Genomic DNA, 25,618 nt, shown 5'->3' on the forward strand with positions numbered 1-25,618 from the left:
GCAGAAATTTTGTTAATGGGGGTGAAAAGAAACATGAAAGGCAACAGCTCTAGCGATTTCTTCAAAAACATCTTTAATATAAGGAATGGTGTGACCTACATCTTGGGAGGCAGGTCACAGCAAAATCCTATAGCTATTAACAAAGATAGGCTTAATTTATTTCTTGATAGAGCATAAAAAATGAGCTCAGTATACAAGAGGTCTTGTACCAGATTTTTAAGGAGGAGTATGATGTGAAAGAGCATGAATGGAATTCCATTATGGGTTTTCTTTCTAAAAATGGAAGTGGAGGCTACTTCAAGAATGAACTGAAGGCGATGGTGGACTGTTAATCTTTATGGCAAATTCTTGACGTTCAATGAGGGGAACCATGCCAATCTGCAAGAATGCCATCCATATACCTGCCTCTATATGTGACCGGTGTATACCAACTAAGCTACAGAGACTCTAGTGTTTCACCTAGGGGAATATTTATGAATAGCAACACAATATCCTTGCTGAATAAGAGATTACTGGAGTGAAGTCAAAGCTTGAAAACTATCCTTGATAAAGGAAGATTTTCCCATAGAAGATAGGCTTAATTTATTTCTTGATAGAGCATAAAAAGTGAGCTCAGTATACAAGAGGTCTTGTACCATATTTTTAAGGAGGAGTATGATGTGAAAGAGCATGAATGGAATTCCATTATGGGTTTTCTTTCTAAAAATGGAAGTGATTTTGTCCAATGTAATCGATGATAGGATTTCTCTTTATCAGTATAAGTAATAATAAAATTAATACAAAATTAATAATGGAAAAAAACTCACGTACAAAGATTATTTAATAGTATAAATAAATAAAAAAATCAATACAATAAAAAGTTAGGAAAGATTAGCTGATTTGTAAAGTACTATCTCCCATAAAGAGGATAGACGTAAGCTGTCGGATCTGTTTAAGTTAGGAGAATGAAGTAGAGTTTCACATGTTTCTTTATAAAGGCATTCCATGAGCAACTGACTTTTGTGAAGAACTCGTCTTTCTCCAATGAACTCTATGTCTAGTGAAGATGGCATTCTGCAAGTCAAGACTTTTCAGGTTAAAGTATTCAATATAAGATTGGTGTTCTTCTAGCTGAATAGATGCTTCCTGTTTGTCCGAAATAAGATAATCCACAAGAGCACGGAATCTGGTAGACACCTGGATGATTAAGATGTGGAAGCTTGTCCTTAGGAGAAGTGAGAAAGGTGGAGATTTTTCTAAACAGTCGAAAGGCACAAAAATATTCAGTGGTTTTAAAACTTTTGCTATACGTTCACTGATGCCTTGTACATAAGGGATAGGAATGCGCGTTATTTCTTCTGTGTTTGAAGAAGAAGACATATTAAAACTACTCAAAGTTCTTTTAATGAAGCAATTCTTATAACCATTAGATAGAAAGGAAGAAGTTATATATTGTAGTTCTTTCTGTAAAAGATCGTCTGAAGAACAAAAGGAGTGGGCCTGATGAACCAATGTTTTAATAGTTCTTGCCTTTTGACTGGGATGGTGATGAGATTCCGCATGGATATAATGGCCTGTATGAGTCTTCTGTCTATTAACTGAGAAATGTAGGTTACCATCTGGTTGGCGAAGAATTAGAAGATCGAAAAAAGGCTAACTGCTTATATGATTCTACTTCTAGGGTAAACTTGATCCTAGGATGAAGTGCATTTAACTTAGTGAGAAATTGTTGAAGTTCATCCGAAGAGCCATTCCATACAGCAAAAATGTCATCGACATATCTGAACCAATGAGTAAGTCTGGGAGAAATGTTGTCAAAGATATGTTGTCCAAAATGTTCCATAAAGAAATTGGAGATAGCAGGAGAAAGAGGATGGTTATAAGAATTGCTTCATTAAAAGAACTTTGAAGAACATCCAAAATCAACAGCTGGCAATGTGAATCAACAAATGGAGATGTTCTGGCATCACTAGTGCAGGAAAACACAAAGGGTGGCTGCCAAAAATGACTGACATTAACATGAGGGTGTACAGGTGGCACAGAAAAACTGGCTACAATTGGCACAGACCATCTGTGATGAGTTCCAGAGTGCCAGTAACACCATGGCACTAATACTGTACGAAGAGAACTTCATTTGCAGGGTTTCCATGGAAGAGCAGCATCACACAAGCCGAACATCACAAAAATGAACAAGGCAGCTCACCTGGCCTGGTGCAAAGAACTGGACAATTGACCAATGGGAAAAAGTACTCTGGAGCAATGAATCAAAGTTCACCTGTTTGCAGTCTGATCGCAGGGTGTGGAGGCGAACTTCATTAGTTGGTATGAGACCGTAGCCTCACTTATTTGTAGGCCTGGGGTTGGGGATTTGAAAAATTCCATGTTTGATCTCTAAAAGGAGTGGGCTTTCTGGACTCTAAAAAATACAAAAAAAATTAATCATCATGATCAAATTCCTGCCATGTACCTCAAGGGGTGTACAGGATATGACACTTCACAGGATATGAAAAATTTACATTATTACTAACTTCCTATCTACAATTTTCCTCCAAATCAGTCTGTTACCTGTTACATTTCAGATCTTATATTTCTATCTTCTAAGGCACTTTTTACTGTATCAATCAACATACGAGGTGGTATCAAAAAGTTTCAAGACTAGGTTTGTAGCCCGCCAACAGATGGCAGCACAAGGCTGGACGCACAGTCACGGGGAGCACCTACCTTCATAAGTCAGTGTGCCAAAAGACATTGTCCTGTGTACATCAGGAGCTATACAACTTATGCTATTCTGACCACATGTGTTACCACATCTGCGATTTCATCATGGACAGCAAGTTAGAACAAAGAGCAAACGTGAAATTCACGTTTGAAAAACGTGAAATTCGAGGATCATTACCAGTGACGAAACTTGGGTGTATGGGTGCGACCCTGAGACGAAGCAACGGTCTTCACAGTGGAAGAGCCCATCTCCATGACCGAAAAAGGTGAGGCAGGTTCGCAGCATCGAGAATTCGTCCTCAGGGGCCAGACCGTCAATAGCGAGTCCTACTGCCAGGTTTTAAGGTGTCTGAGGGAGGACATTTGGCAAAAGCGACCAGATCTGTGGCACAAAAAACTGGATGCTCCACGACGACAATGCATCCTGTCACCGAGCTCTCCTCACACGTGAGTTTCTTGCCAGAAACAACATGATCTCACTTCCGCACTCACCAGAATTGGCTCCTGTAGACTTCGCCCTCTTCCTGAATATGAAGATCCAGCTCAAAGGTCACCGTTTTGACACCATTGCGGAGATCCAGTGCGAATCGCAGAAGGTGCTTGACGCTTTGAAAAGAAGACTTCCAGGACACATTCCAGAAGTGGCAAGAACGCTGGAAGCGCTGTATTGATGTGCTGCAAGGGGACTATTTTGAAGATGATAGTGTGTAAACGTAGATAAATAAAGAAATTTCTCGTAAACAGCTAGTCTCGAAACCTTTTTATACCACCTCGTAAATCTTGGTCTTCCTTTGGGTCTTTTTCCTGCCAACCTGGCAGATAATACTTGTTTTGCTAATATTTCCTTTTCCATTCTCTTTAAGCGACCATGCCACCTGAGATTAGCTCTGATAACACATTCCTGGATGCTGACAAGTTCTTTCCTAACATCCTCATTTTTAATATGATATTACCATTGATGCCAACTGTTTATGCCCCTAATCTTTCTCAGGACTCTCATATCTGTGGTCTCTAGTCTTTGGTCAAGTGTTTTACTTCTGACCCATCTCTAAGATCCATAAGTTAAAATTGGTTTGAAACTGTCTTGTATACAACTAATTTAGTGTTTTGACAAATTTCTCTCTTATTCCATATAAATTTATTCAGTTGACTTCCTACCACACCAGCATTGTTGATTCTGTTGTCTATTTCCATATTTAATTTACAATATTCACTAAAAATCATGATTAAGTAGCTGAAATGTTTTACTTGTTCTATAGGGTCTCCATTCACAATGCAGTTGATATTTTCAATGCTTCTGTCTATTTTTGGTCTTTGTCTTGTTATTGCTGACCTGCATACCATATCTATTCAGTGGTGTAGCTAGAGCTTTTGCCACGCCTCTCAGTACACACCAAAAATATTACAAAAGTCAAAACGACGTATAGGGAAATAAATTAAAACGCTATTTTTATTTCTGAAGTAAAACTTTAGTTTCAACATTCTAAAATGTTATTTTTCTTGCTTTTCTGTTAGCGAAATCCATTTCATGCGGGTGGGGCGTTGCCCGATTAAACAAGGACCCCGTTGTTTTCGCCAGGGAACCAAGGTGAACAGCGAAAAGTCAGCTACTGGAACAAATCTGAACACCCCAACGCAACATCACCAGAGTTAAAGATCGGTACTATCAGCATAAGAAGCCTGAATGGCAAAGAAATGGAGCTAGCTGAGGAATTAGATAAGTACCAGATCGACATAATAGGGGTGACTGAAACAAAAAAGACACAAACTGGTGAGATCTTTCTGGGCAATAAATACAAAATGTTATATTCATGTAATGACAATCAAGGAAAAGAAGGAGTAGCCATAGTATTCAACACAAAATACAAGGCTAATCTTCTTGAATGGCAGTCAGTCTCAAGTAGAGTAATGTGGGCAAATATGAGAATGGGGAACTGGACATTGAGACTTATTTGCCTATTATACCACAGAAGGGTCTACTAAGGTAGAAGTGGAGGAATTTTTTGATGCTTTAGAAAAAGCAACTTACACAATGAAAAAGGAAAAGTTGGTCCTTGTTGGAGATCTAAATAGCAGAGTAGACATACAAAAATATTTTGGGAAAATTTGGAGAAAAGAGCAAAGCTAATAATAACAGCAAATATTTGTTGGATTTCTGCTCAGGACATGGACTGGTTATTACTAACACCATGTTTCAACATAAAAATGTGCACAAATTGACATGGGAGAGAAGAGGCAAGGAATAAGAAAAGTCTCATTGACTATGTTATTGTTGATAGTGATGTTTTCTCCCTGGTGCAGGACACTAGAGTGTACAGAGGATTTGAAATTGAAGTGAACACTATTTATTTTGAGCAGGATAAAATTTAATTTCATATTGAAAAAGAATAACATGTAAGAAAGTTTTAAAGCGAATAAAAGTTGAGCAGCTCTCAGGTGTGAACTGTAGACTAAAATACACAAAGTTTATCGGGGAAAAAAAAGAAAGAGTTTGAGAACAGGAATCAAACCTTGGAGATTCAGTGGCAAGCACTGAAAAAAAATTGATTGATTCAGCCAGAGAGGCATGTGGTGAGGTTGTCTACAGGATAGAAAAATCAGAAATCCATGGTTGGCACAGGAAGTTAAAGAGGCAGTGAAGGAAAAGAAGAAAGCATATCAAAAGTTCCTGGCGAATAAGTCAGCTTGTGCTCTTAGAGAATACAGAGACAAATGCAAGAATGCTAAACACTGTGTAAAACTCGCTAAACAAAAGTCATGGGAGGACTTTGGCAAGAATATAGAAAATAAATATCAAGAAGGTGGCAAAATATTCTGGAGGTTGTTGAAGAAGCTTAGGAATGGAGGAAAGAGTGCTGTAAAAGGAAAGGTGACATGAAAACGGGAGAAAAAGATATCATTGAGGTATGGAGTAATTACTTTGAAAACCTGCTAAATGAAACAAGCAGTGATGACAGCACAGTGGTAAAAAACACTGACCAGGCATGCAGTCCGGAATACATATCCATACTTGTAGTAGAAAAAAACCATCAGAGGCTTGAAATGTGGAAAGGCCGCAGGAGTAGATGATATTCGACCAGAAATGCTGAAGTATGGTGGTATAAAAGTCTTACAGTGGCTGCACTGCATAGTTCAGAAAGCCTGGACAGAGGGTCGAATTCCCGATGATTGGAGTAGAGCTCTCATAATACCCATATATAAAAAGGGAAATAAAACTGAACGTGAGAATTACAGGGGTATTTCCCTACTGAGTGTTCCTGGCAAGATCTATGCAAGTATACTTGAGAAATGGTTAAGAAGAATTGTGGAAGAAAAGCTGGATTCGGACCAAATAGAGGCGTGAACAGATGGCATCAATGGCAATATCATATTAAAAACGAGGATATTAGGAAAGAACTTGACATTGTCAGCATCCAGGAATGCGTTAGCACAGCTAATCTCAGGTGGTATGGTCACTTAAACAGAATGGGTGAAGAAAGATTAGCAAAACAAGTGTTCTCTGCCAGGTTGGTGGCAAAACAACCCAGAGGAAAACCAAGATATAGGTGGATTGATATGGTACAAAGTGTCTTAGACGATAGAAATATAAGATCTGATAATGTTGGAGTCTTGACAAGTAACAGAGTGATTTGGAGGAAAATTGTAGATAGGAAGTTAGTAATGATGTAATTTTTTTCATGTAGTGCTATTATATCCTGTACACCTCCTTGAGGGTACATGGCAGGAATTTGATGATGATGATGAATTTCATTTCATAGTAATGTAGGTAATTCTTAATCAATTTTATTTAGAAAAACTCATCTCACAACTAGCAACACTTAGAGCAACTACGAGGAATATTCGCAGTAGTATTACAATATTTGGAAATGAGCTTTCGAGACTGTATTTTAGAATTAACTGCAAAAAGTTCAAAAAGGTTCAAAATGCTGCACCCCCCCCCCCCCAGCTATACCTCTATATCTATTAAAAGAGTTATTCAATTTAGTCAGGGTATCTTGCAGACCTCTAGCGGATTTATTTAGGAGTATAACTTCATCTGCATAAAGTAAAGAGCTGACATTAACATTTCCGATTTTAATATCAGGTTTAATACCATTTTCCTTCATAATAATGTGATCCACATAGATAATGAATAACAGAGGGGATAACGTACATCCATGTCTGATTTAACATTAAACTATCTTCCTGTACTTCCTTCAATTCTAATTGCTGACTTACAACTCAAATAAAGATTAAGTATTGCTTGATATAATGCTCCATTGACACTATATAACTGTAGTCTAATAAATTTAGTTTAATCCTTTATCCAAGTGTGAGCAAACAAAGTTTGCGCCTGAAAGTATCTTCAGGACTGGGGTAAGGTGATACAACACCAGGGCAACTCGTTGCAAAGGTGGAGCAAGCTACCAACACTCCTGTCTCAGTATCTCCTATAATGCAAAACACATCTCCTTGTGGATATGTCTAATGTTATGCATTAAGGGAAGGGCCACTACCCAGACTAGTTTCGACCTTTATTGAGGTCTCTTCAGTGGGAGCCAGGCCCAAGAACCAAGTGTGAGCAAAACTTGGTTTGCTCACACTTGGATAAAGGATTAAACTAAATTTATTAGACTCTAACCAAGTGAAAAATAAACTTTCATCAAAAAAAATATAACTGTAGTGTTTTGAATAGCTTCTCTCTAGGTACCTTGTCATATCCATTTTTCAGATCTACAAAACTTAAATACAGATCTTTGTTATATTCCAATGATTTCTCAACTGTTTGTTAAAGTGAAAATCTGATCCCGACAGCCTCTATTTGACCTGAATCCAGCTTGTTCTTCACTAAGCTTCCCTTCCACAATCCTTCTCAAGTATACGTGTGTAAATCTTACCAGGAACACTCAGTAGAGAAATAACTTTGTAATTCTCACATTCAGTTTTATTTTTCTTTTTATATATATACATACTGTGAGAGCTCTACTCCAGTCATCTGGAATTTGTCCCTCTGTCCAGGCCTTCTGAACTATGCAGCACAGCCACTGCATGCCTCCATACTTGAGCATTTCTGGTCAAATATCATCTATTCCTGCTGCCTTTCCACATTTGGCCTTTGATGGCTTTTTCTTCAAGCCAACTTATTCACCAGGAACTTTTGATATGCTTTCTTCTTTTCATTTACTGCCTCTTTAACTTCCTGTGCCTACCATGGAGTTCTGGTTTTACTATCCTTGCAGACAACCTCACCAGATGCCTCTCTTGCTGAATCAATCAGGGTTTTCTTCAAGGCTTGCCACTGAATCTCCAAGGTTTGGTTCCTGTTCTCAAACTCTTTCATTTTTTATTCAATAATCTTTGTGTATTTTAGTCTACACTTCATCTGAGAGCTGCTCTACTTTTATTCACTTTAATAAAACTTTCTTACATGTTTTTCTTTTCAATATGAAATTCAATTTTATTGAATAAAATTTCAAATCCTCTGTACACTCTGATGTCCTGCACCAGGGATAAAACATCACTATTGACAATAACATAGTCAATGAGACTTTTTTTATTCCTTGCCTCTTCTCTCCATATGAATTTGTGCACATTTTTATGTTGGAACATGGTGTTAGTAATAACCAGTCCATGTCCTGAGCAGAAATCCAACAGATATTTGCCATTGTTATTAGCTTTGCTCTTTTCTCCAAATTTTCCCAAAATATTTTTTTATGTCCGACAATCATTTCCTACTCTGCTATTTAGATCCCCAACAAGGACCAACTTTTTCTTTTTCATTGTGTCAGTTGCTTTCTCGAAAGCCTCAAAAAATTCCTCCACTTCTACTTTAGTAGAACCTTCTGTGGGACCATAGACACAAATAAGTCTCATTGTCCAGTTCCCCAATTCTGATGTTTGCCGACATCACTCTACTGCCTGCCATTCGAGAAGATTAGCCTTGTATTTAGTGTTGAATACTATGGCTACTCCTTCTTTTCCTTGATTGTCATTGCCTGAATATAACATTCTGTATTTACTGCTCAGAAGATCTCACCAGTTTTTTTGTCTTTTTTGTTTCAATCACTCCTATTATGTAAATCTGGTACTTATTCAATTCCCCAGCTAGCTCCATTCTTTGCCATTCAGGCTTCTTATGTTGATAGTACCAATCTTGAACTTTGGTGATGTTGAGTTGGGATGTGTTTCAGGATTTGTTCCAGTAGCTGACTTTTCGCTGTTCGCCATGGTTTCTTGGCAAAAAACAAGAGGAGCATGAAATTCTTTCATGTTGTACCATCATTTTATATTGTGGTTTAAGTCAATAAGAATACAATTTGTTCAGCTAAATCTCAAATTGCCAGCCCATCCTCGTTCGTTCAGTATCAGTACCTAACAGTATGTACCACGAGAAGGTGAGGATTGGACATTAGGTTAGAAGCCCTGGTCGGTTATCCGCATTCCTTTAAAGGTTATGTGGAGGTCTACTTTCAGTTATACAGCTTTGACCCTTAAGCCCCCCCCCCAAAAAAAATTAATTCAAATAGAAAAAATATTCCTTAGCCCAACTATGGTACAAATTCGCTATAGGTTTACAAAAAAATCTTCTGTGGGTGGGAACCACATAAAAAAAAAAAAAAACTCTCTGCATGCATTAGCTAAATACCATTATATAACTAGACCTAACATTACCTAACAGTTTCCTCTCAAAATGTTGTTGAGCTTCTCATTTCTTTTAGGACATTCACGTAATATCGTGTTTGCAGTTTGCCTTCTGAATAATCAGCCATAGTTGTCTGAATAAAGTTAAAAAATCTAAGGAAATGGATTCTTATTGCAAAAGAGTGTCATCATTTTCTCTGACAAGTATTTTGATGTTGCAGCATCTCCTTTTCCATTCCATGGTTTCTCCATATGCATTACTACATCGTTAATAAATGCAGTCTGGAGATCCCATTCTGTTAGATATTATTGAATGCAGATAATTGAACTTGAGGATTTTTGCTGAATTCCAGTAAAATTCCAGTATATTATTTTTTCATCACCATTTCAATTTTAGCAGTAAATTGAGTATCTTTAATAGAAACTAAAACAGCAACATTCAAATTATGTACAGTTGAGTATGTTGATATAAGATCCAGCATCTGTCAATTTTGCCACTGGCCCATTGCCCAGTGCTTGTTAACAATTACTAGTTTTTTCCATGACAAGAACTTGTTCATTTCATCTGGTGTCTCAAAGAATCCTGGCAACTGTTGAGGTTTGGAGAAGATTTGTGAAAAAAAAAATACATTATTATTTTTATTATTACAAGCTACTTGATGGAGTCCTCACTCATCGAGGAAGACCCTAAACGTCATGCCAAGCACTATCCAACATTTGCACAGTATCTAGCATATTTTGCTTTGAACTCATTCACAGTCATGGCACTCACAACAGACTCTAGCACCTTATTCCACTCATCACCACTCTCCAAGCAAAAAATCTAGTTCTAACACACCCTTGCTAACTATACTCTTGCTCAATTTCCAGAGATGGTCCCTAGTTCTCCTACCACTGGATATGTTCTGAAAAATTTCCTTTGGATTAATCTTGTAAAAACTATTCAGTAATTTCTGTCTCAGTGATATCACTACTTTTCCGCCTGTCAACCAATTTCTCTAACCAACAAATCTTCAACCTGTTATGAAGTTCATTCCATAGACATGCTACCATCTTGGTCACTCTCCTCTAGATCCTCTTCAACTCTTCCTCATCATCAAGAAACCCAGGTGACTAGGTCTGCATGCAGGTAGTCAGGAGGGGAAATCTTGTCATTATTCCTCTTTATCAAGGCTCAATAAAGAGGAATAATAAACTGCTTGTCTCTGCTCATCAAAGTATTCTTCACCAAGTAATCTGATGGGTTTCTTTAGCTACTTTTGCAATATGCCCTCAGAACTTTAATTCTGTATTCACTAATGCTCCCAAATCCCTGGCTTCATCAATTAACTGGAGTGCAGTTCCATAATGTGACACAACTGGAAATCTTTTCACTCAAAATTGCATAACCTTGCACTTTGCCACATTAAACTGATATCCATTCTCCTTTGCCTAGACTGCCAGTCTATCCAAATCATCCTGCAAAATTTTAACATCATCTGTATTAACTATTATTCAGTTGTTTGTGATGAATAGTTAATCTCGGATCTTTTCCTATATCACTAATGTAAAAATTAAATAGCAGCTCAAGAACAAAGCCTGTAACACGCCACTAGTCAGAGGCCTTCTATAGGATTCTACTTTAGAATAAACTACTGTCTGGTATTGCTCCATCAACCATCCTCTTAACCACCTCATCATCAGTCCTATATCCATCCCCCATGTACTGCAGTTTATTGATTAGACTTGCATGTGGTAGCCTGTCAAAGGTTATCGGTCAGTAATTTGCTACATCAGTCTTGGAGCCTCCTTTATGCAGTGGAACTATTTTTCCCTCTTTGCACTCTCTTGGAACTAACCCAGAGCTGAGGCTTAGATTAAACAAGAGCTGATGTACCATCTAATCCCATAGCTGTATTCACATCAAGATTCTCTAATGTGCTATGCACCTAAATTTCACTTACCTCATTTCCCGTATAAGTCTTTGCCTCTCTCATTACTGCAATATCTCCACCTGGATGATATATTCTTGCAAAGTTCATTTAGTAATTCTACTATTTCGAATGATTTAGTTACCTTCCTACCATCGGCATTCATTAAAAGCATTCTGCCATAAACATTCTTCCTTTTACTTGCAACATATTGAAAGAACTGTTTGGAATTATGTTTGGCATGCATTGTTAATTTCCTTTTATACTCTGCCTTTCTTACCACACTGGTTACCCTTCTAGCCTGTGCTTTGTACTTCTCATGTTCCTGATGTCTAATATAGTCACTAATAATTCTATCCCTCCATGATTTTTTGTACCTCCAGCTTAATGATGATATTTATCCATTTAACTCCCACTTGATTTAATCTCTGGATTCTGGGTATATGCAGTCTGCCATTACATTCCTCAGACATTCCTTTACCACCTAACATGCACTATCAACATCCAGCCTTTGCAGTTTCGCTTGCTATGGTACTGATCCAAGCAATCTCCCGGCCCCATAATTCTACATATCCCCATATTCCATCGCGTGCTATCTCAGGTAATTATTCCTTAGTAACTGCATAAATTCCACTTCCTTCCTCCCATGTGTCCAATCCTCCTAATTTATGTTCCTATAGTTGAAATCTCTCACAATAATTATCTGTCTTGCACTCATTGAGCTTATTTTCCAATGCATATTATCCATATCATCTTTTCCATCCCCTGGTCTATAGAATCACCCAACTGTATATTTTGTTCTGCTGGCCTCTATCTCACACCAGCTAGACTCAAATGTGACACTTTCACTGGGCTGCAGTTGAACAACTTCTTTCTTTGGTTGCAGTTCATTAGTTATTATCAGTAACACTCATCCCCCATTCTTTTCTCTGTCCTCCCTGAACACACTGTATCCTTCACATTCTATCCCACTAACTATATCATCTGTCAGTCACTAATGCTAGTAACCTTTGGCCAGAATGAATTAATCAATGCCAAAAACTTCTCCCCCTTGTTCTGAATGCTCCTGGCATTAGTGCACATAAAGTGCAAAAGCCCCTTAGATCCACCACTATCCTGACATTTTATACTATACTGCTCAAAACAATTAGGGGATATTTTGGTTTTCTTGTAAATTATAAAGTTATAAAAATAATTTACAAACGTAATACATTTATTTTAAGATATTTTTAATATACAACAATGTAGAACACACAACTGCATACAAAATCATGTTAAGACTTGTTGAAACGTCTTAGCCGTATTAGCATGTGGTGGGGGTATAAAAGCGTGGCTTGTTCCACTCACTTCCACAGTGCATAATTATCACTTCAATTGTAAGCTTGTGTCACCTACCATCCATTATTTTGTTAAAAACGGCAGAGCAACATGATATCCCGGAATCCATGACTTGGAGAGCCATTGGTTGATTAGAAGCTGGACAAATGCAGCAAGTTGTCACTCGAGCATATCGTATATCTCAAAGCTTAATTTCACAACTTTGGAATCGCTTTCTGGAGACAGGAAATGTTTGCTGAAGACAAGGTCATCCATCATCAACAACTCCAGGAGACAATCAGCATTTGTTATTACTTGCCAGAAGAAATTGAACATTTAACACAACACAACTTCGAAGCGAACTTGCTACAGCAACAGGGAGGCTTGTATCGACACAGACAGTACAAAATCGTCTTCATGCCATAGGTTTATATGCTCGAAGACCAATGGTTTGCATTCCACTTACTGTAAATCACAAAAGAGCCTGAAGAATTTGGGCACAGGAACATCGTAATTGGACAAATGAGGATTGGGCTTGTGTACTTTTAGTGACGAGTGACCAGGTTCAGTCTGCAACCAGATAACTGACATATCTCAATATGTTGTGAACCGTATGTTGTTACTGTGTTGTTACTTCGATATGTTGTTACCGTAGGCAGAGACCCCCCCCCCTTTTGAAGACTTGACACTCAGGGTACCGTAGGCACCAGGGGAGGCATAGCCCCCTAGTATATTATAATCAGGGTAAACATTTGTGGACACTCTGTATATATATCTGATTTATGTGTGAAGTTGTACATTACTTTAGTTTTCTCCAAGTTCATCTTCAGTCCCACCTGTTTACTTTTGTGTACTAGTTCCTGAATCATGTTGTATAATTCAGGTGGAGTATTGGCAAAAATAACGATGTTATCAGTAAAACATAGATAGGTAAGGCAGTCTCCATGAATTTGATTCCATTTCCTTTTCAATTCTTTGCTAGAAAACACACTGTAGTGCTGCATTAAAGTACTTTGGTGATATGGTGTCGCCTTGGCATACTCCTTTCCCAGTTTGGACAGGCTTTGTTTTCAAAAAGCCTGAATGTTACTGTTGCATTCTCATAGATGTTGGTGATAATCCTAATGTAGTTATCATCTGTGGAGCAAGACTTCATGGAGTTAATGACTACCAATGTTCTTATGGAATCAAATGCATTCTCTTAGTCAATGAATGCCAAGCAAAGTGGGAGTCTGTATTTGTTGGACTCTGTTAGTTCTTGTAGTACTTGTATGTGTGATCTGTGGTGCTGAAACCACTTCTGAAACTGCTTGTTCATGTGACTGCATGTCGATGATAGCACTTTCTTCAGGCAATGTGATAGCACTCCTGTAAACACAGTAAATTAGAACTAATAGGTTAATAGGTCTATGGGTTTTTTTTTAGCTCTTTTCTGTCCCCTTTTTTATGTAAAAGAATCACTGTAACATTGTTCCATTCCATAGGAATTAGACTTTTGTCAAGGCATTTAGTAAATAGTTGGACAAGTACTGTCTCCACTTCCAGACTAGCGGTTTTTAAAATGTCTGCAGTAATACCGTCTTCTGCCAGGGGTTTTTGTCAGCTCATTTTTATGTTCATATACATGTATATCTTATTTTCATTGAAAGCACTGTTGAGCAGTATTTGAAATGCCCTCAGTCTCTTCCTCTCAACATTGTCACTAGTATCTCTACAGCTGAGTAGTGATTACAACATGGCTATTCATTCTGAAAGCAGTCTTCTGGTAGATTTTGTTGTTGATGCTTAGGTAACAAAATGTCGTGTAAATACTGTTTATGGGATCTGTGGACATTAGGTCTACATTTCACAGTGAAAATTGTAAATGAGTAAATATTTAAAGAAATATGATAAATGAAACAGTATGTAAATAAATGTTACAGTGAACATAGGCTTAAGGGATGCTTAAGGGTTAAAGCTGTATAACTGAGAGGAGACCTCCACATAGCCGTTAAAGGAATGCGGAGAACCGACCAGGGCTTCTGACCTAATGTCCAATCCTCACCTTCTCGTGGTGCACCCTGTTGGGTATCTACTTTGATACTGAACGAACGAGGATGGGTGGCAATATGGGATTTAGCAGACCAAATTGTATTCTTATTGGTTAAACCAAAATAAAAAAATGATGGTACAACATGACAAAATTTCATGCCGGCTGGGGCGTCGCCCGGTTAAACAAGGCCCCCCGTTGTTTTTGCCAGGAAACCAGGGCGAACAGCGAAAAGTCAGCTACTAGAACAAATCTGAAAACAAACCCTAACTAAACATCACCAGAGTTAAAGATTGGTACTATCAACGTAAGAAGCCTGAATGGCAAAGAAATGGAGCTAGCTGAGGAATTAGATAAGTACCAGATCGACATAATAGGGGTGACTGAAACAAAAAAGACCAAACTGGTGAAATCTTTCTGAGCAATAAATACAAAATGTTATATTCAGGCAATGACAATCAAGGAAAAGAAGGAGTAGCCATAGTATTCAACACAAAATACGAGGCTAATCTTCTTGAATGGCAGTCAGTCTCAAGTAGAGTAATATGAGAATGGGGAACTGGACATTGAGACTTATTTGTGCCTATGGTCCCACAGAAGGTTCTACTAAGGTAGAAGTGGAGGAATTTTTTGACACAATGAAAAAGGAAAAGTTGGTCCTTGTAGGGGATCTAAATAGCAGAGTAGGAAATGATTGTGAGACATACAAAAATATTTTGGGAAAATTTGGAGAAAAGAGCAAAGCTAATAATAATGGCAAATATCTATTGGATTTCTGCTCAGGACACGGATTGGTTATTACTAACACCATGTTCCAACATAAAAATGTGCACAAATTCACATGAAGAGAAGACGCTAGGAATAAGAAAGGTCTCATTGACTATGTTATTGTCAATAGTGATGTTTTATCCCTGGTGCAGGACATCAGAGTGTACAGAGGATTTGAAATTTTATTCAATAAAATTGAATTTCATATTGAAAAGAAAAACATGTAAGAAAGTTTTAAAGCGAATAAAAGTTGAGCAGCTCTCAGATGTGAACTGCAGACTAAAATACAGAAAGATTATTGAAAAGAAAATGAAAGAGTTTGAGAACAGGAATCAAACCTTGGAGATTCAGTGGCAAACTGTGAAGAAAACATTGATTGATTCTGCCAGAGAGGCATGTGGTGAGGTTGTGTGCAAGGATAAAAAAATCAGAACTCCCTGGTGGACACAGGAAGTTAAAGAGGCAGTGAAGGAAAAGAAGAAAGCATATCAAAAGTTCCTGGCAAATAAGTCAGCTTTTACTCTTACAGAATACAGAGACAAATGTAAGAAAGCTAAACAGTGTGTAAAACTAGCCAAACAAAAGTCATGGGAGGACTTTGGCAAGAATATAGAAAATAAATATCAAGAAGGTGGCAAAATATTCTGGCGGTTGTTGAAGAAGCTTAGGAATGGAGGAAAGAGTGCTGTAAAAGGAGTTAGAGATGATAAAGGTGACATGAAAACAGGAGATAAAGATATCCTTGAAGTATGGAGTGATTACTTTGAAAAACTGCTAAATGAAACAAGCAGTGATGACAGCACAGTGATAAAAAACACTGACCAGGCATGCAGTCAGGAATACATATCCATACTTGAAGTAGAAAAAGCCATCAAAGGCTTGAAATGTGGAAAGGCAGCAGGAGTAGATGATATTCGACCAGAAATGCTGAAGTATGGTGGTATAAAAGTCTTACAGTGGCTGCACTGCATAGTTCAGAAAGCCTGGACAGAGGGACGAATTCCTGATGATTGGAGTAGAGCTCTCATAGTACCCATATATAAAAAGGGAAATAAAACTGAATGTGAAAATTACAGAGGTATTTCCGTACTGAGTGTTCCTGGCAAGATCTATGCAAGTATACTTGAGAAACGGTTGAGAAGAATTGTGGAAGAAAAGCTTGGTGAAGAACAAGCTGGATTCAGGCCAAATAGAGGCTGTCAGGATCAGATCTTCACTTTACAACAAATAGTCGAGAAAGCATGGGAATATAACAAAGATCTGTATTTAAGTTTTGTCGATTTGGAAAAGGCATATGACAGGGTGCCAAGAGAGAAGCTATTCAATACGCTATAGTTATATGGTGTCAATGGGGCATTATATCAAGCAATACTTAGTCTTTATTTGAGTTGTGAGTCAGCAGTTAGAATTGAAGGAAGTACAGGAAGATGGTTTAATGTTAAATCTGGTGTGAGACAAGGATGTACATTATCCCCTCTGTTATTCATTATCTATATGAATCACATTATGAAGGAAAGTGGTATTAAACCTGATATCAAAATTGGAGATGTTAATGTCAGCTCTTTGCTTTATGCGGATGATGTTATACTTCTAAATAAATCCGCTACAAGTCTGCAAGATTCTCTGACTAAATTGGATAGCTGTTGTAATAGATATGGTATGAAGGTCAGCAAGACAAAGACAATGAAAATAGGCAGAATCATTGAAAATGTCAACTGTGTTGTGAATGGAGAACCTGTGGAACAAGTAAAACATTTCAGCTACTTAGGCACAATTTTTACTGAAGATGGTAAATTAAATATAGAAATAGAGAACAGAATCAGCAAAGCTGGTATGGTGGGAAGTCAACTGAATAAATTCATATGGAATAAGAGAGAAATTAGTCGGAACACTAAATTAGCTGTATACAAGACAGTGTTCAAACCAGTTTTAACTTATGGATCTGAGAGCTGGGTCAGAAGTAAAACACTTGACCAAAGACTAGAGACCGCAGATATGCGAGTCCTGAGAAAGATTATAGGCATGAACAGATGGCATCAATGGCAATATCATATTAAAAATGAGGATATTAAGAAAGAACTTGACATTGTCAGCATCCAGGAATGCATTAGCAGAGCTAATCTCAGGTGGTATGGTCACTTAAATAGAATGGGAGAGGAAGGATTAGCAAAACAAGTGTTCTCTGCCAGGTTGGCAGGAAAACGACCCAGAGGAAGACCAAGATATAGGTGGATTGATATGGTACAATGTGCCTTAGACGATAGAAATATAAGATCTGATAATGTTGGAGTCTTGACAAGTAACAGACTGATTTGGAGGAAAATTGTAGATAGGAAGTTAGTAATGATGTAATTTTTTCATGTAGTACTGTCATATCATGTACACCCCTTGTCGGGTGTGCATGATATGACAGTACTACATGTCGGTACATGGCAGGAATTTGATGATGATGATGAACATAGGCAATATTGACATATCTGGAAGTCAATGCAAAAACTGTATCCCAATACCAAAGTAAAGTTATTATGTTTGTTTTCATTTACAAACTCACCCAGAAATTACAGAAATTATCATTCAAATATCATTGTTCCAGTGTCAGTGATATTGCAATGGATAGCACAAAAACTCGACAAGCTACTTTTGTACCACCCATTACACTATCCATTTCAGGAAGGGCTAAAAGTTTCCTAATCTTTCTTTTTCTCAGCGACTCTCAGGCTTCTGAATAGGATAATCAGCACAGAATGGTGCAGTTATAAAAGATAAGAAAGATTTATATGATGTTCCTTGCACCATATTTAGAAAGAATACAATCTCTGATGAAAATATTCTTCTCTTCTTCAATCTGCCTGTCCCTTAGGGAATAGTTAGTCTCCTGATTAGGGTTAACAGCAAATTAATGCAGCCAGTGTGTTACTGCTCTGCTGCATCCCTTAATAAGTGCAAGTATTTATGCACGTAGATCTGTGTGTTCATAGGGCTGGTTTTGAATATTTTGAGTTTCCAGAAGAAAAAACTCTCCACCTCTGAATGAGACCAACTAGCTCACTTTGGTTGAAAAGACCTGATAAAGGTTCTTTATGCCAGAGATGGGATTCGAACCTGGATCTTTCTAACCAAAGGGCTTATCTATATCAACTGAGCTATGGAGGCTCTCATTACTTATCCAAACTTCTCATTTCACTTCTAAGTAAACCAGGAATCAAAATGGAGTTAACATCTTTTAAAATCAGTAGTATCTAGAATGCAAATCAGGGTATCTAGAAAGCAGTAAAATTTTGCAAGCAGAACTGCCAGTTATCAGTAAATGGATGTTTGGTCAGTATTCTTCTTCCTGTCATGGATTCAGGCTGAGTAGCTGTTCCAGTCTCATGTGCCATTGCTTGCTTAGTCTTCATTCTTTTGTTTTCCTTGTATTTTACACACAAACAATAATTGGTAGTCTTGTATTGTTTATTTCATTTAATTCCATTCAATTCTAACAATATACAAAGCCTACATTTAAGGTATAAGTCAGCAGTTAGAACTGAAGGAAGTAGAGGAAGCTGGTTCAATGTAGAATCATTTAACTTCACATCAGAATTGGAAATAATAATCTCAGCTCTTTACTTTATACAGGTGATATACTCCTCAATAAATCCATTACAGGTCTTCAGGACTTTTTTTAACTAAAGTGAATAGCCAACTAGTTTCACTGCTAAAAATGTGACTTTGTAAGGGTAAATATAATTAAATATAAATGTAAGGTTTGCAACTGTAAACTGAAAAATTAACAGGTGAAGCTTGTAGAATTAACAGGTGAAGCTTGTTGCAGTATAAATAATGGAAACAGTGGAGAATGTGGGAGGCAGTATGAGTCAGCTGCTATCCAACATATTTTTTGTTTATCCTGATGAAACCACATTTTTAGTGGTGAAATTAGTTGATTATTTTATGCTATTTATGTTAATTTGTACTACTATGAATAATTAAAGTTATTTTCAGTATTTAACTTCACTTGTCATAAGTCTTCCTCTAAACATAAAATAAATAACTGCTATGTACAACAAATTTGCTATGAAAATCAGCAGTAAAAAAGCAAACAGGCAAGAATAGGAAAACCTCAACTGCATTTTCACTGAGAACCAATAGAACAAGTAAAATGCTTAAGTGATTTAGGCACAATTTTTTTTAGTGAAGATAGCAAATTAAATATGAAAATGGTAAATAAAACAAGCAAAGCTGATATGATTATGAACCAGGTGAAGATAATTGTTAATTGATAATTGATAATTGTATATGGAATCATAAAGAAATTAAGAAAAACAAAGAACTTGACTGTTCTGTTTTGATAAAAATTAGAGTGAAAGGATGGCATCATTTGCAACATTCTATTAAAATGGAAGATATCAGAAAGGAATTTGACATAAAATTCAAGAATGTTTGAGCAGAGCTAATATAAAGAAGTTTTGTCACTTAATCAGAATGTGAGGAGGAGTTAGCAAATCAGGTATGTGATGCCAGGGAAAAAAAACTCAGAGGAAGACCATAATTGAGGTGAACTGATGCAGTTAATAATGTCCTGGCAGACCAAAATGTGAGATGTAACAATATTGAGGTCTTGACAAATAGCAGAATTAATTTGGAAGAATATTGTTAACAGGAAGCTGGTACTATAAACTAGTGTATAACAAGTAGTTCACTTTTAACTTGAGTGTCTAGTACATTACACACGTGACTCCATCTTCTTAATGGTATTTTCATCAACAGATTATCCAATACCAGAAACAGAGTTTCTTAAACAGCATTTATTTTATGAACTTGCCAAACCCTAAAAGCAATTGGAGGGCAAAGATCATTAGGCTTTTTTTTTTATCCTTGTCAGTTAAGAAGGAATATATATATATATATATATATATATATATGGAACTATAAATGCAATTGAGGCAAGCTGACTCCTAAGCAACGAGCTTGAAGTAATGCCATGGAATAGGAAACAGCCAGGAAAAGAATGTTAGCAGTGTATGGGAAATGGTCTAGAGGTATTTGAGGTAAGCATTATCAAAGTGTTATCATATCCAGGTTGAGGAGAATAAATCCAATTGAAGTTGAAAAAGCTGCAAAAAAATTGTGCAGGAAATATAAAGAAAAATTGTGGTTAGCAAGGTTCATGGAGAACACATAAGGAAGTCAAAATCAAAATATTAGAGGGAGTTAATCATGTAAATAAAAGGAAGGATAGCTTTAATGGTTGTCGATGGTGTGGAAGTGACTGGAAAAAAGAAATAGTTGAATTACTCATTACCTTCCACTCATTTACTCCCATACCATCTACAATCCTTAACTGATCCTTCCATGACCATTCTTCCTTTTAATCTGGTATGGATACTTAGATGTTGATTATCATGTTGAATAAATGGAGTAAACATCTATAGATAATAATTATTGACTAAATTTATTTAGCCAATAAATTACTATCCATCCACCATTCATTGGACATCATCAAATGATGTGTGATCACTCCAATCCTTGGTGAGGTGCCATACCAACCTCACCAGGTGGTCCTATCGTATGCATTTCTGGAGGCTTGAACTCTGAGGATCTACCCTTTCCTCTTTTTCCAGGAACTTTACTTTCTATTACTGTTTTGAGAAGGACTCCTTCTATTCTTTCAATGTGTCTAAGTATTTCAGCTTTCTTCTGTCAATATCCTTAAGGAGTCTTAAAGTTCTACTGATAATTTCTAGCACCCATCCATTTGAGTGCCTCTTAGTATATGATATTCTCAACAGCCTTCTATAACATCACAAAAAATCGGCTATAAATTACTAGCAATATTTATTTCTCCTTGGTCAACAAAGCTTTTCTCTATGGGCACAAAAATACAACTAAGCATGTGCACCTCAGGCACACTAATAAGGCAAACACAAACTAAGTATGAAAGGTAGAATTCTATAGTCCTAAATGGCATCATCTATGGGTCCAGTGATGAAAACTCGCTGAATGTCTCAAAATAACGACCTCCCATATTTTAGGTAAAGTGTGGCAGCTGAATTTGTTCAGATTTTTGTGAATGTGTTAATGCTGTGGCAAAGTCTAGAAATAATATCTCCAATTAGTGTAAGTAATGGGCATAGTTTCTATGTTCCTCCAGCTGGATATTAGCAGTTCTTCCTGTTTCTCCAAAATAAGAATGTTTGCAATAGCAAGAACACAAAAATCAATAAGTAATTGATTTTTGTGTTCTGGATTTTGGGTAGTTGACTTTCAGGGATGAGTAGTGTTCTGTTGATTTTGTGAAGAGGAAAGTCATTGGCTAAAATAAGTGTCATCACAGATGTGATTGATTTCTATTGATAGACTAGTATGGTCTGAAAAAATGGTTCTAGGGGTGGTTTAGCTATGGTTTTGATACTACCATATTACTGGGAGAGATGGTGATGTGACAGGTGATGTATGTACCTTCCAGTGTGAGGATAGGTTTTCTTTCAACAGAAAAGGATAAGGATCTGTTGAGTAGTCAGGTAATCAGAGTGCCAAGGAAGGGCAGACGACCATTGTTTTCTTTTTCAGTGAAACAAATCCTTGAGTGATGACTGCTGACATCTGCTAAAAACATTCAGCATATCCTCAGTGTAGCCATATCGTAGGTTTGAGAGGAGCCAAGTTTTGGGCTGTGTTTTCAGATTGTTTCATGAAAAGATTTGCAGGAGGTTGGCGGGGGGGGGGGGATAACATAACTATACCTACAATTTGCTTGTAGGTTTCCCTTGCCACATTAAAAAAAACCTGAGTTCATAGTAAAACTGAATAAAGCTGCTGTGTCAGGGAAGGGGGGGGGGGTCTAGATTAGATCATTCTTTTCTCATAATCATTTCCATGATTAGCACATTTCTGTCATTAACAGTTACATAACATGGTCGCTCTTATGTGTAGTTTCTCACTATTCTTCCCATCATAATCAAGTTTCCATGATTCTTTGTTAAGTTTCATACCAGTTAATAATTTTTCCAGGCTGTTGATACCAAATACATCCAAGTGTAGGCTATATCTCTTATACAAATCTATTTTTCCCTTAAATTCACTCCACACATCCAAAAAATGCATCCTTTCCTTCTACACAGCCTATACATCAAATTATTTGCCACCATAGTCCTTAATTTGTTTCTATCATATATAGATAATATACTGTACTTCTTATGGTTTTCACTTTCTCACACTTCACTTTCACTTCTTCCAACAATCCTTGCACATGTTCTCTCAAACTGAACTTATTGCTTGTTAAATTGTTCGTGCTTATTAGAATTATTGTCTCTCTGGTATTTTGATAACAAATGCAATTGAAAAAAATTTCAGTTATGTTTATTACATTTTTGATTTTTGCTTAGAGAAAACTTGAAGCAATACAAAATAGTCATCAATGGCATGGTTTGTGACAGAATTGCCATATACAATAATATCCTTCTTTTTATTATTGACTTTTCCTGCTTGATTTTCATTACACAATATACTTGATTTCATGCTTTGTTGTTTCTCATTTTGCTGCTTAACTTTCTTGTCCTTACTAAGTTTCTTTAAATGCTTCTCAACTTTTTTAAATCCCCACATCATCTGTTTTAATTGTGTGATTTTGGAGGTTATTTCATTTTCAATATCTTCAAGTTTCTCATCAACAAGGTAAGTCTTCATGTTCTTAACTTCGCTGTTCTTAGTGCTCTGGATTTTTTTTTTTTTAAGTACTGTTTTATGATTTATGACACTATAAATAGTGTCATAAAAGCAATATTAAAAAAAAAAAAATGAATGCACCAAATACAATAAAAACAAAACTCTGCACTAATACACTATAAAAGACTAATTTTCTAAAAAAGAAGCACAAAACAGATTAAAAAAAATTGGCAATTTTACAGGAGTATTAAATAATGACAGTTATATCCTATCCTCCTGAAACAATCCAATAACTTAAACCTTATAATCTCAGGTCTCCCCAGATTTATGTGCTACCAAAAATTTGCAAACAAATCCTTGAGATCCATAATGGACAATGTTGGTTCTCCTACTTATTAAGTGGCTGAACATTTAGCCCAAGAACATTCTCTCTCATTACAAGCCACACTTCTTCCTGTATTAAAAACTCTGTGCACTTCAAATCTCGCCTACCAGACTTCATCCTTAAAGATAGTAATATCATGGTTAGTTTTGACATAGCCTTCCTATTCATAGATGTACCCTTGAAGAAACCTCATAGCTCTTCTCAAATCCCCCTGACATAGCAGTCTCAGACTATTTTATGTGGCACACAGAAAAACCTACAAACAGATTGAAAGCACAGCTGTGGATTCTTTCCCCTCTCGCCAATCTTTTCGTGGACCAATTTGAAAACTCCCAAACCTGCAGTGTGGTTATGGTACATGGACAATGCATTCTCCATTTGGTAACATGGCAGGGAATATGTTGGAAGCATTTTTACCACCTCTCAACAGCCAACATCTGCAGACCATTTCATGTAAAATAGCCTGTTTCCTTTTCACCAACTCCAACTCTGCTAACAGAACCTTATCCTTTTCTGTCTACAGAAAACTTATCCATGCTGGATGGTACATCACCATCCCTCCCAAAACTTTAGCTAATCGAACCAGAACTATTTGCTCAGATGATACTAGTCTATCCACAGAAATCAAACACATCTGTGACACATTTTTTATATGAATTTTTATTTTATTTGATGATTTTATATTATAAAATTGTTTTTAATAATTTTTTAATAAATAGGATTTTAATATATCATGTTCTAAACTGTATCTGAAAATTTACAAACCAAGATTTAAAAAATATATATATTTACTAATAAAATTCTCTTGTGACTCACCAGAGAAAACATTATTATTATTATTATAAAAAACCTCCATGGAGTCAAAGGCTTATCGTGGGAGGTCCACTGTTATACACACAGTTTATCATACTGTACCTTAAATATATTCACTGTCTCTACACTCTCGGGCATTGCATTGCAATCACTCACTACTCTCCATGCAAAAACCTGCTCCTCACTCCCTTGCTCATACCCTTCTTATACAGCTTCCAGGAATGACCTCTTGTTCTCTTCCTATCTTCACCCATTCTGTGCAAAACCTCCCTGACATTAATCTGGTAATAACCTCTCAACAGCTTATATGTCTCGATCATATCTCTTCTCCTCCTCCTATCCACCAATTTCTGCTAATTGCATTTTGTCAATCTGTCTTCATATTCAACATTCCAGAGACCATAAACCACCTTAGTCAATCATCTCTGAACTTTTTCCAACACATCATCTTTTTGAAAACCAGGTGACCAAATCTGTGAAAAGTAATATCGATATGTGGCCTGATCAAAGCCTTATACAAAGGAACTATTGTATAACATCCTTACTTCTACAAGCCAGTGCCTTCTGCATCATTCCCATTATCCGTTTTGTTGTCCTCACAGTTTTAGTAACATGTCCCTAAAATTTTAGGGACTGTCTACAGTCACTTCCAGATCTCTCATCTCTTCTACCACTTCCAAGAGAGATTTCCACCGATTGTGTACTCTACATCCCATCTCTGCTTCCCAAATTTCAAAATCTTACACTTTGCAACATTGAATTGGCATCCCCACTCATTTTCCCCTGCAGCCAGTCCTCTTGAAAAGCTATAGCATCTGCTCTACTCCTGATAGCTCTCCCCAACTTTGCATCATCTGCTTATCACCATTCAGACCTCTCCAAATATCATTTACATACAAATTAAACAGCAATGGACCTAAAACAGACCCTTGGGGTACCACTAGTAACTTTCCTCTTCTGGGATATTGCTCCACCATAAACAACTCGCTGATACCTATCAGACAGCTAATCTCCAATCCAGTGAAGTAATCTACTGTTCAGACCCACCTATTCCAATTTAATTACCAGCTTGTCATGTGGCAATTTATCAAACGCCTTTGCAAAATCTAAATATACCACTCTATATGTAACACCCTTATCTAATGCATTTGTCACTTTATTATAAAAAGTAAGCAGATTTCTAAAGCACAATCGTCCTATAGTAAATTCATGCTGGCTGCCAAAGAATATTTTTCTGTTGTCAACCCAATTCTGAATCTTTGTCCTAACTAACTTCTCTAATACCTTGATCACAACTCCAGACACACAGACTGGTCTATAATTCAAAGCTCTACTATTATCACCTCCCTTATGAATTGGAATAATTTTACCCTCTTTCCACTATTTTTAAACTTCACCCAGTGAGAGACTCATGTTGAAAAGATATGCAAA

At 36.9% G+C, this 25,618-nt stretch overlaps 1 long non-coding RNA gene across 1 annotated transcript in view; it reads left to right on the forward strand.

Annotated features, from left to right (window-relative positions):
- Positions 1 to 25,618, forward strand: part of LOC150101602 (uncharacterized) — a 56,371-nt gene that overhangs the window by 1,504 nt on the left and 29,249 nt on the right. The window lies entirely within an intron of this gene.

Source organism: Typopeltis vanoorti, chromosome 11, assembly GCF_054136105.1.
Source record: "Typopeltis vanoorti isolate ZY-2024b chromosome 11, IOZ_Tvanoo_1.0, whole genome shotgun sequence".
NCBI classification, from domain to species: Eukaryota; Metazoa; Arthropoda; class Arachnida; order Uropygi; family Thelyphonidae; genus Typopeltis; species Typopeltis vanoorti.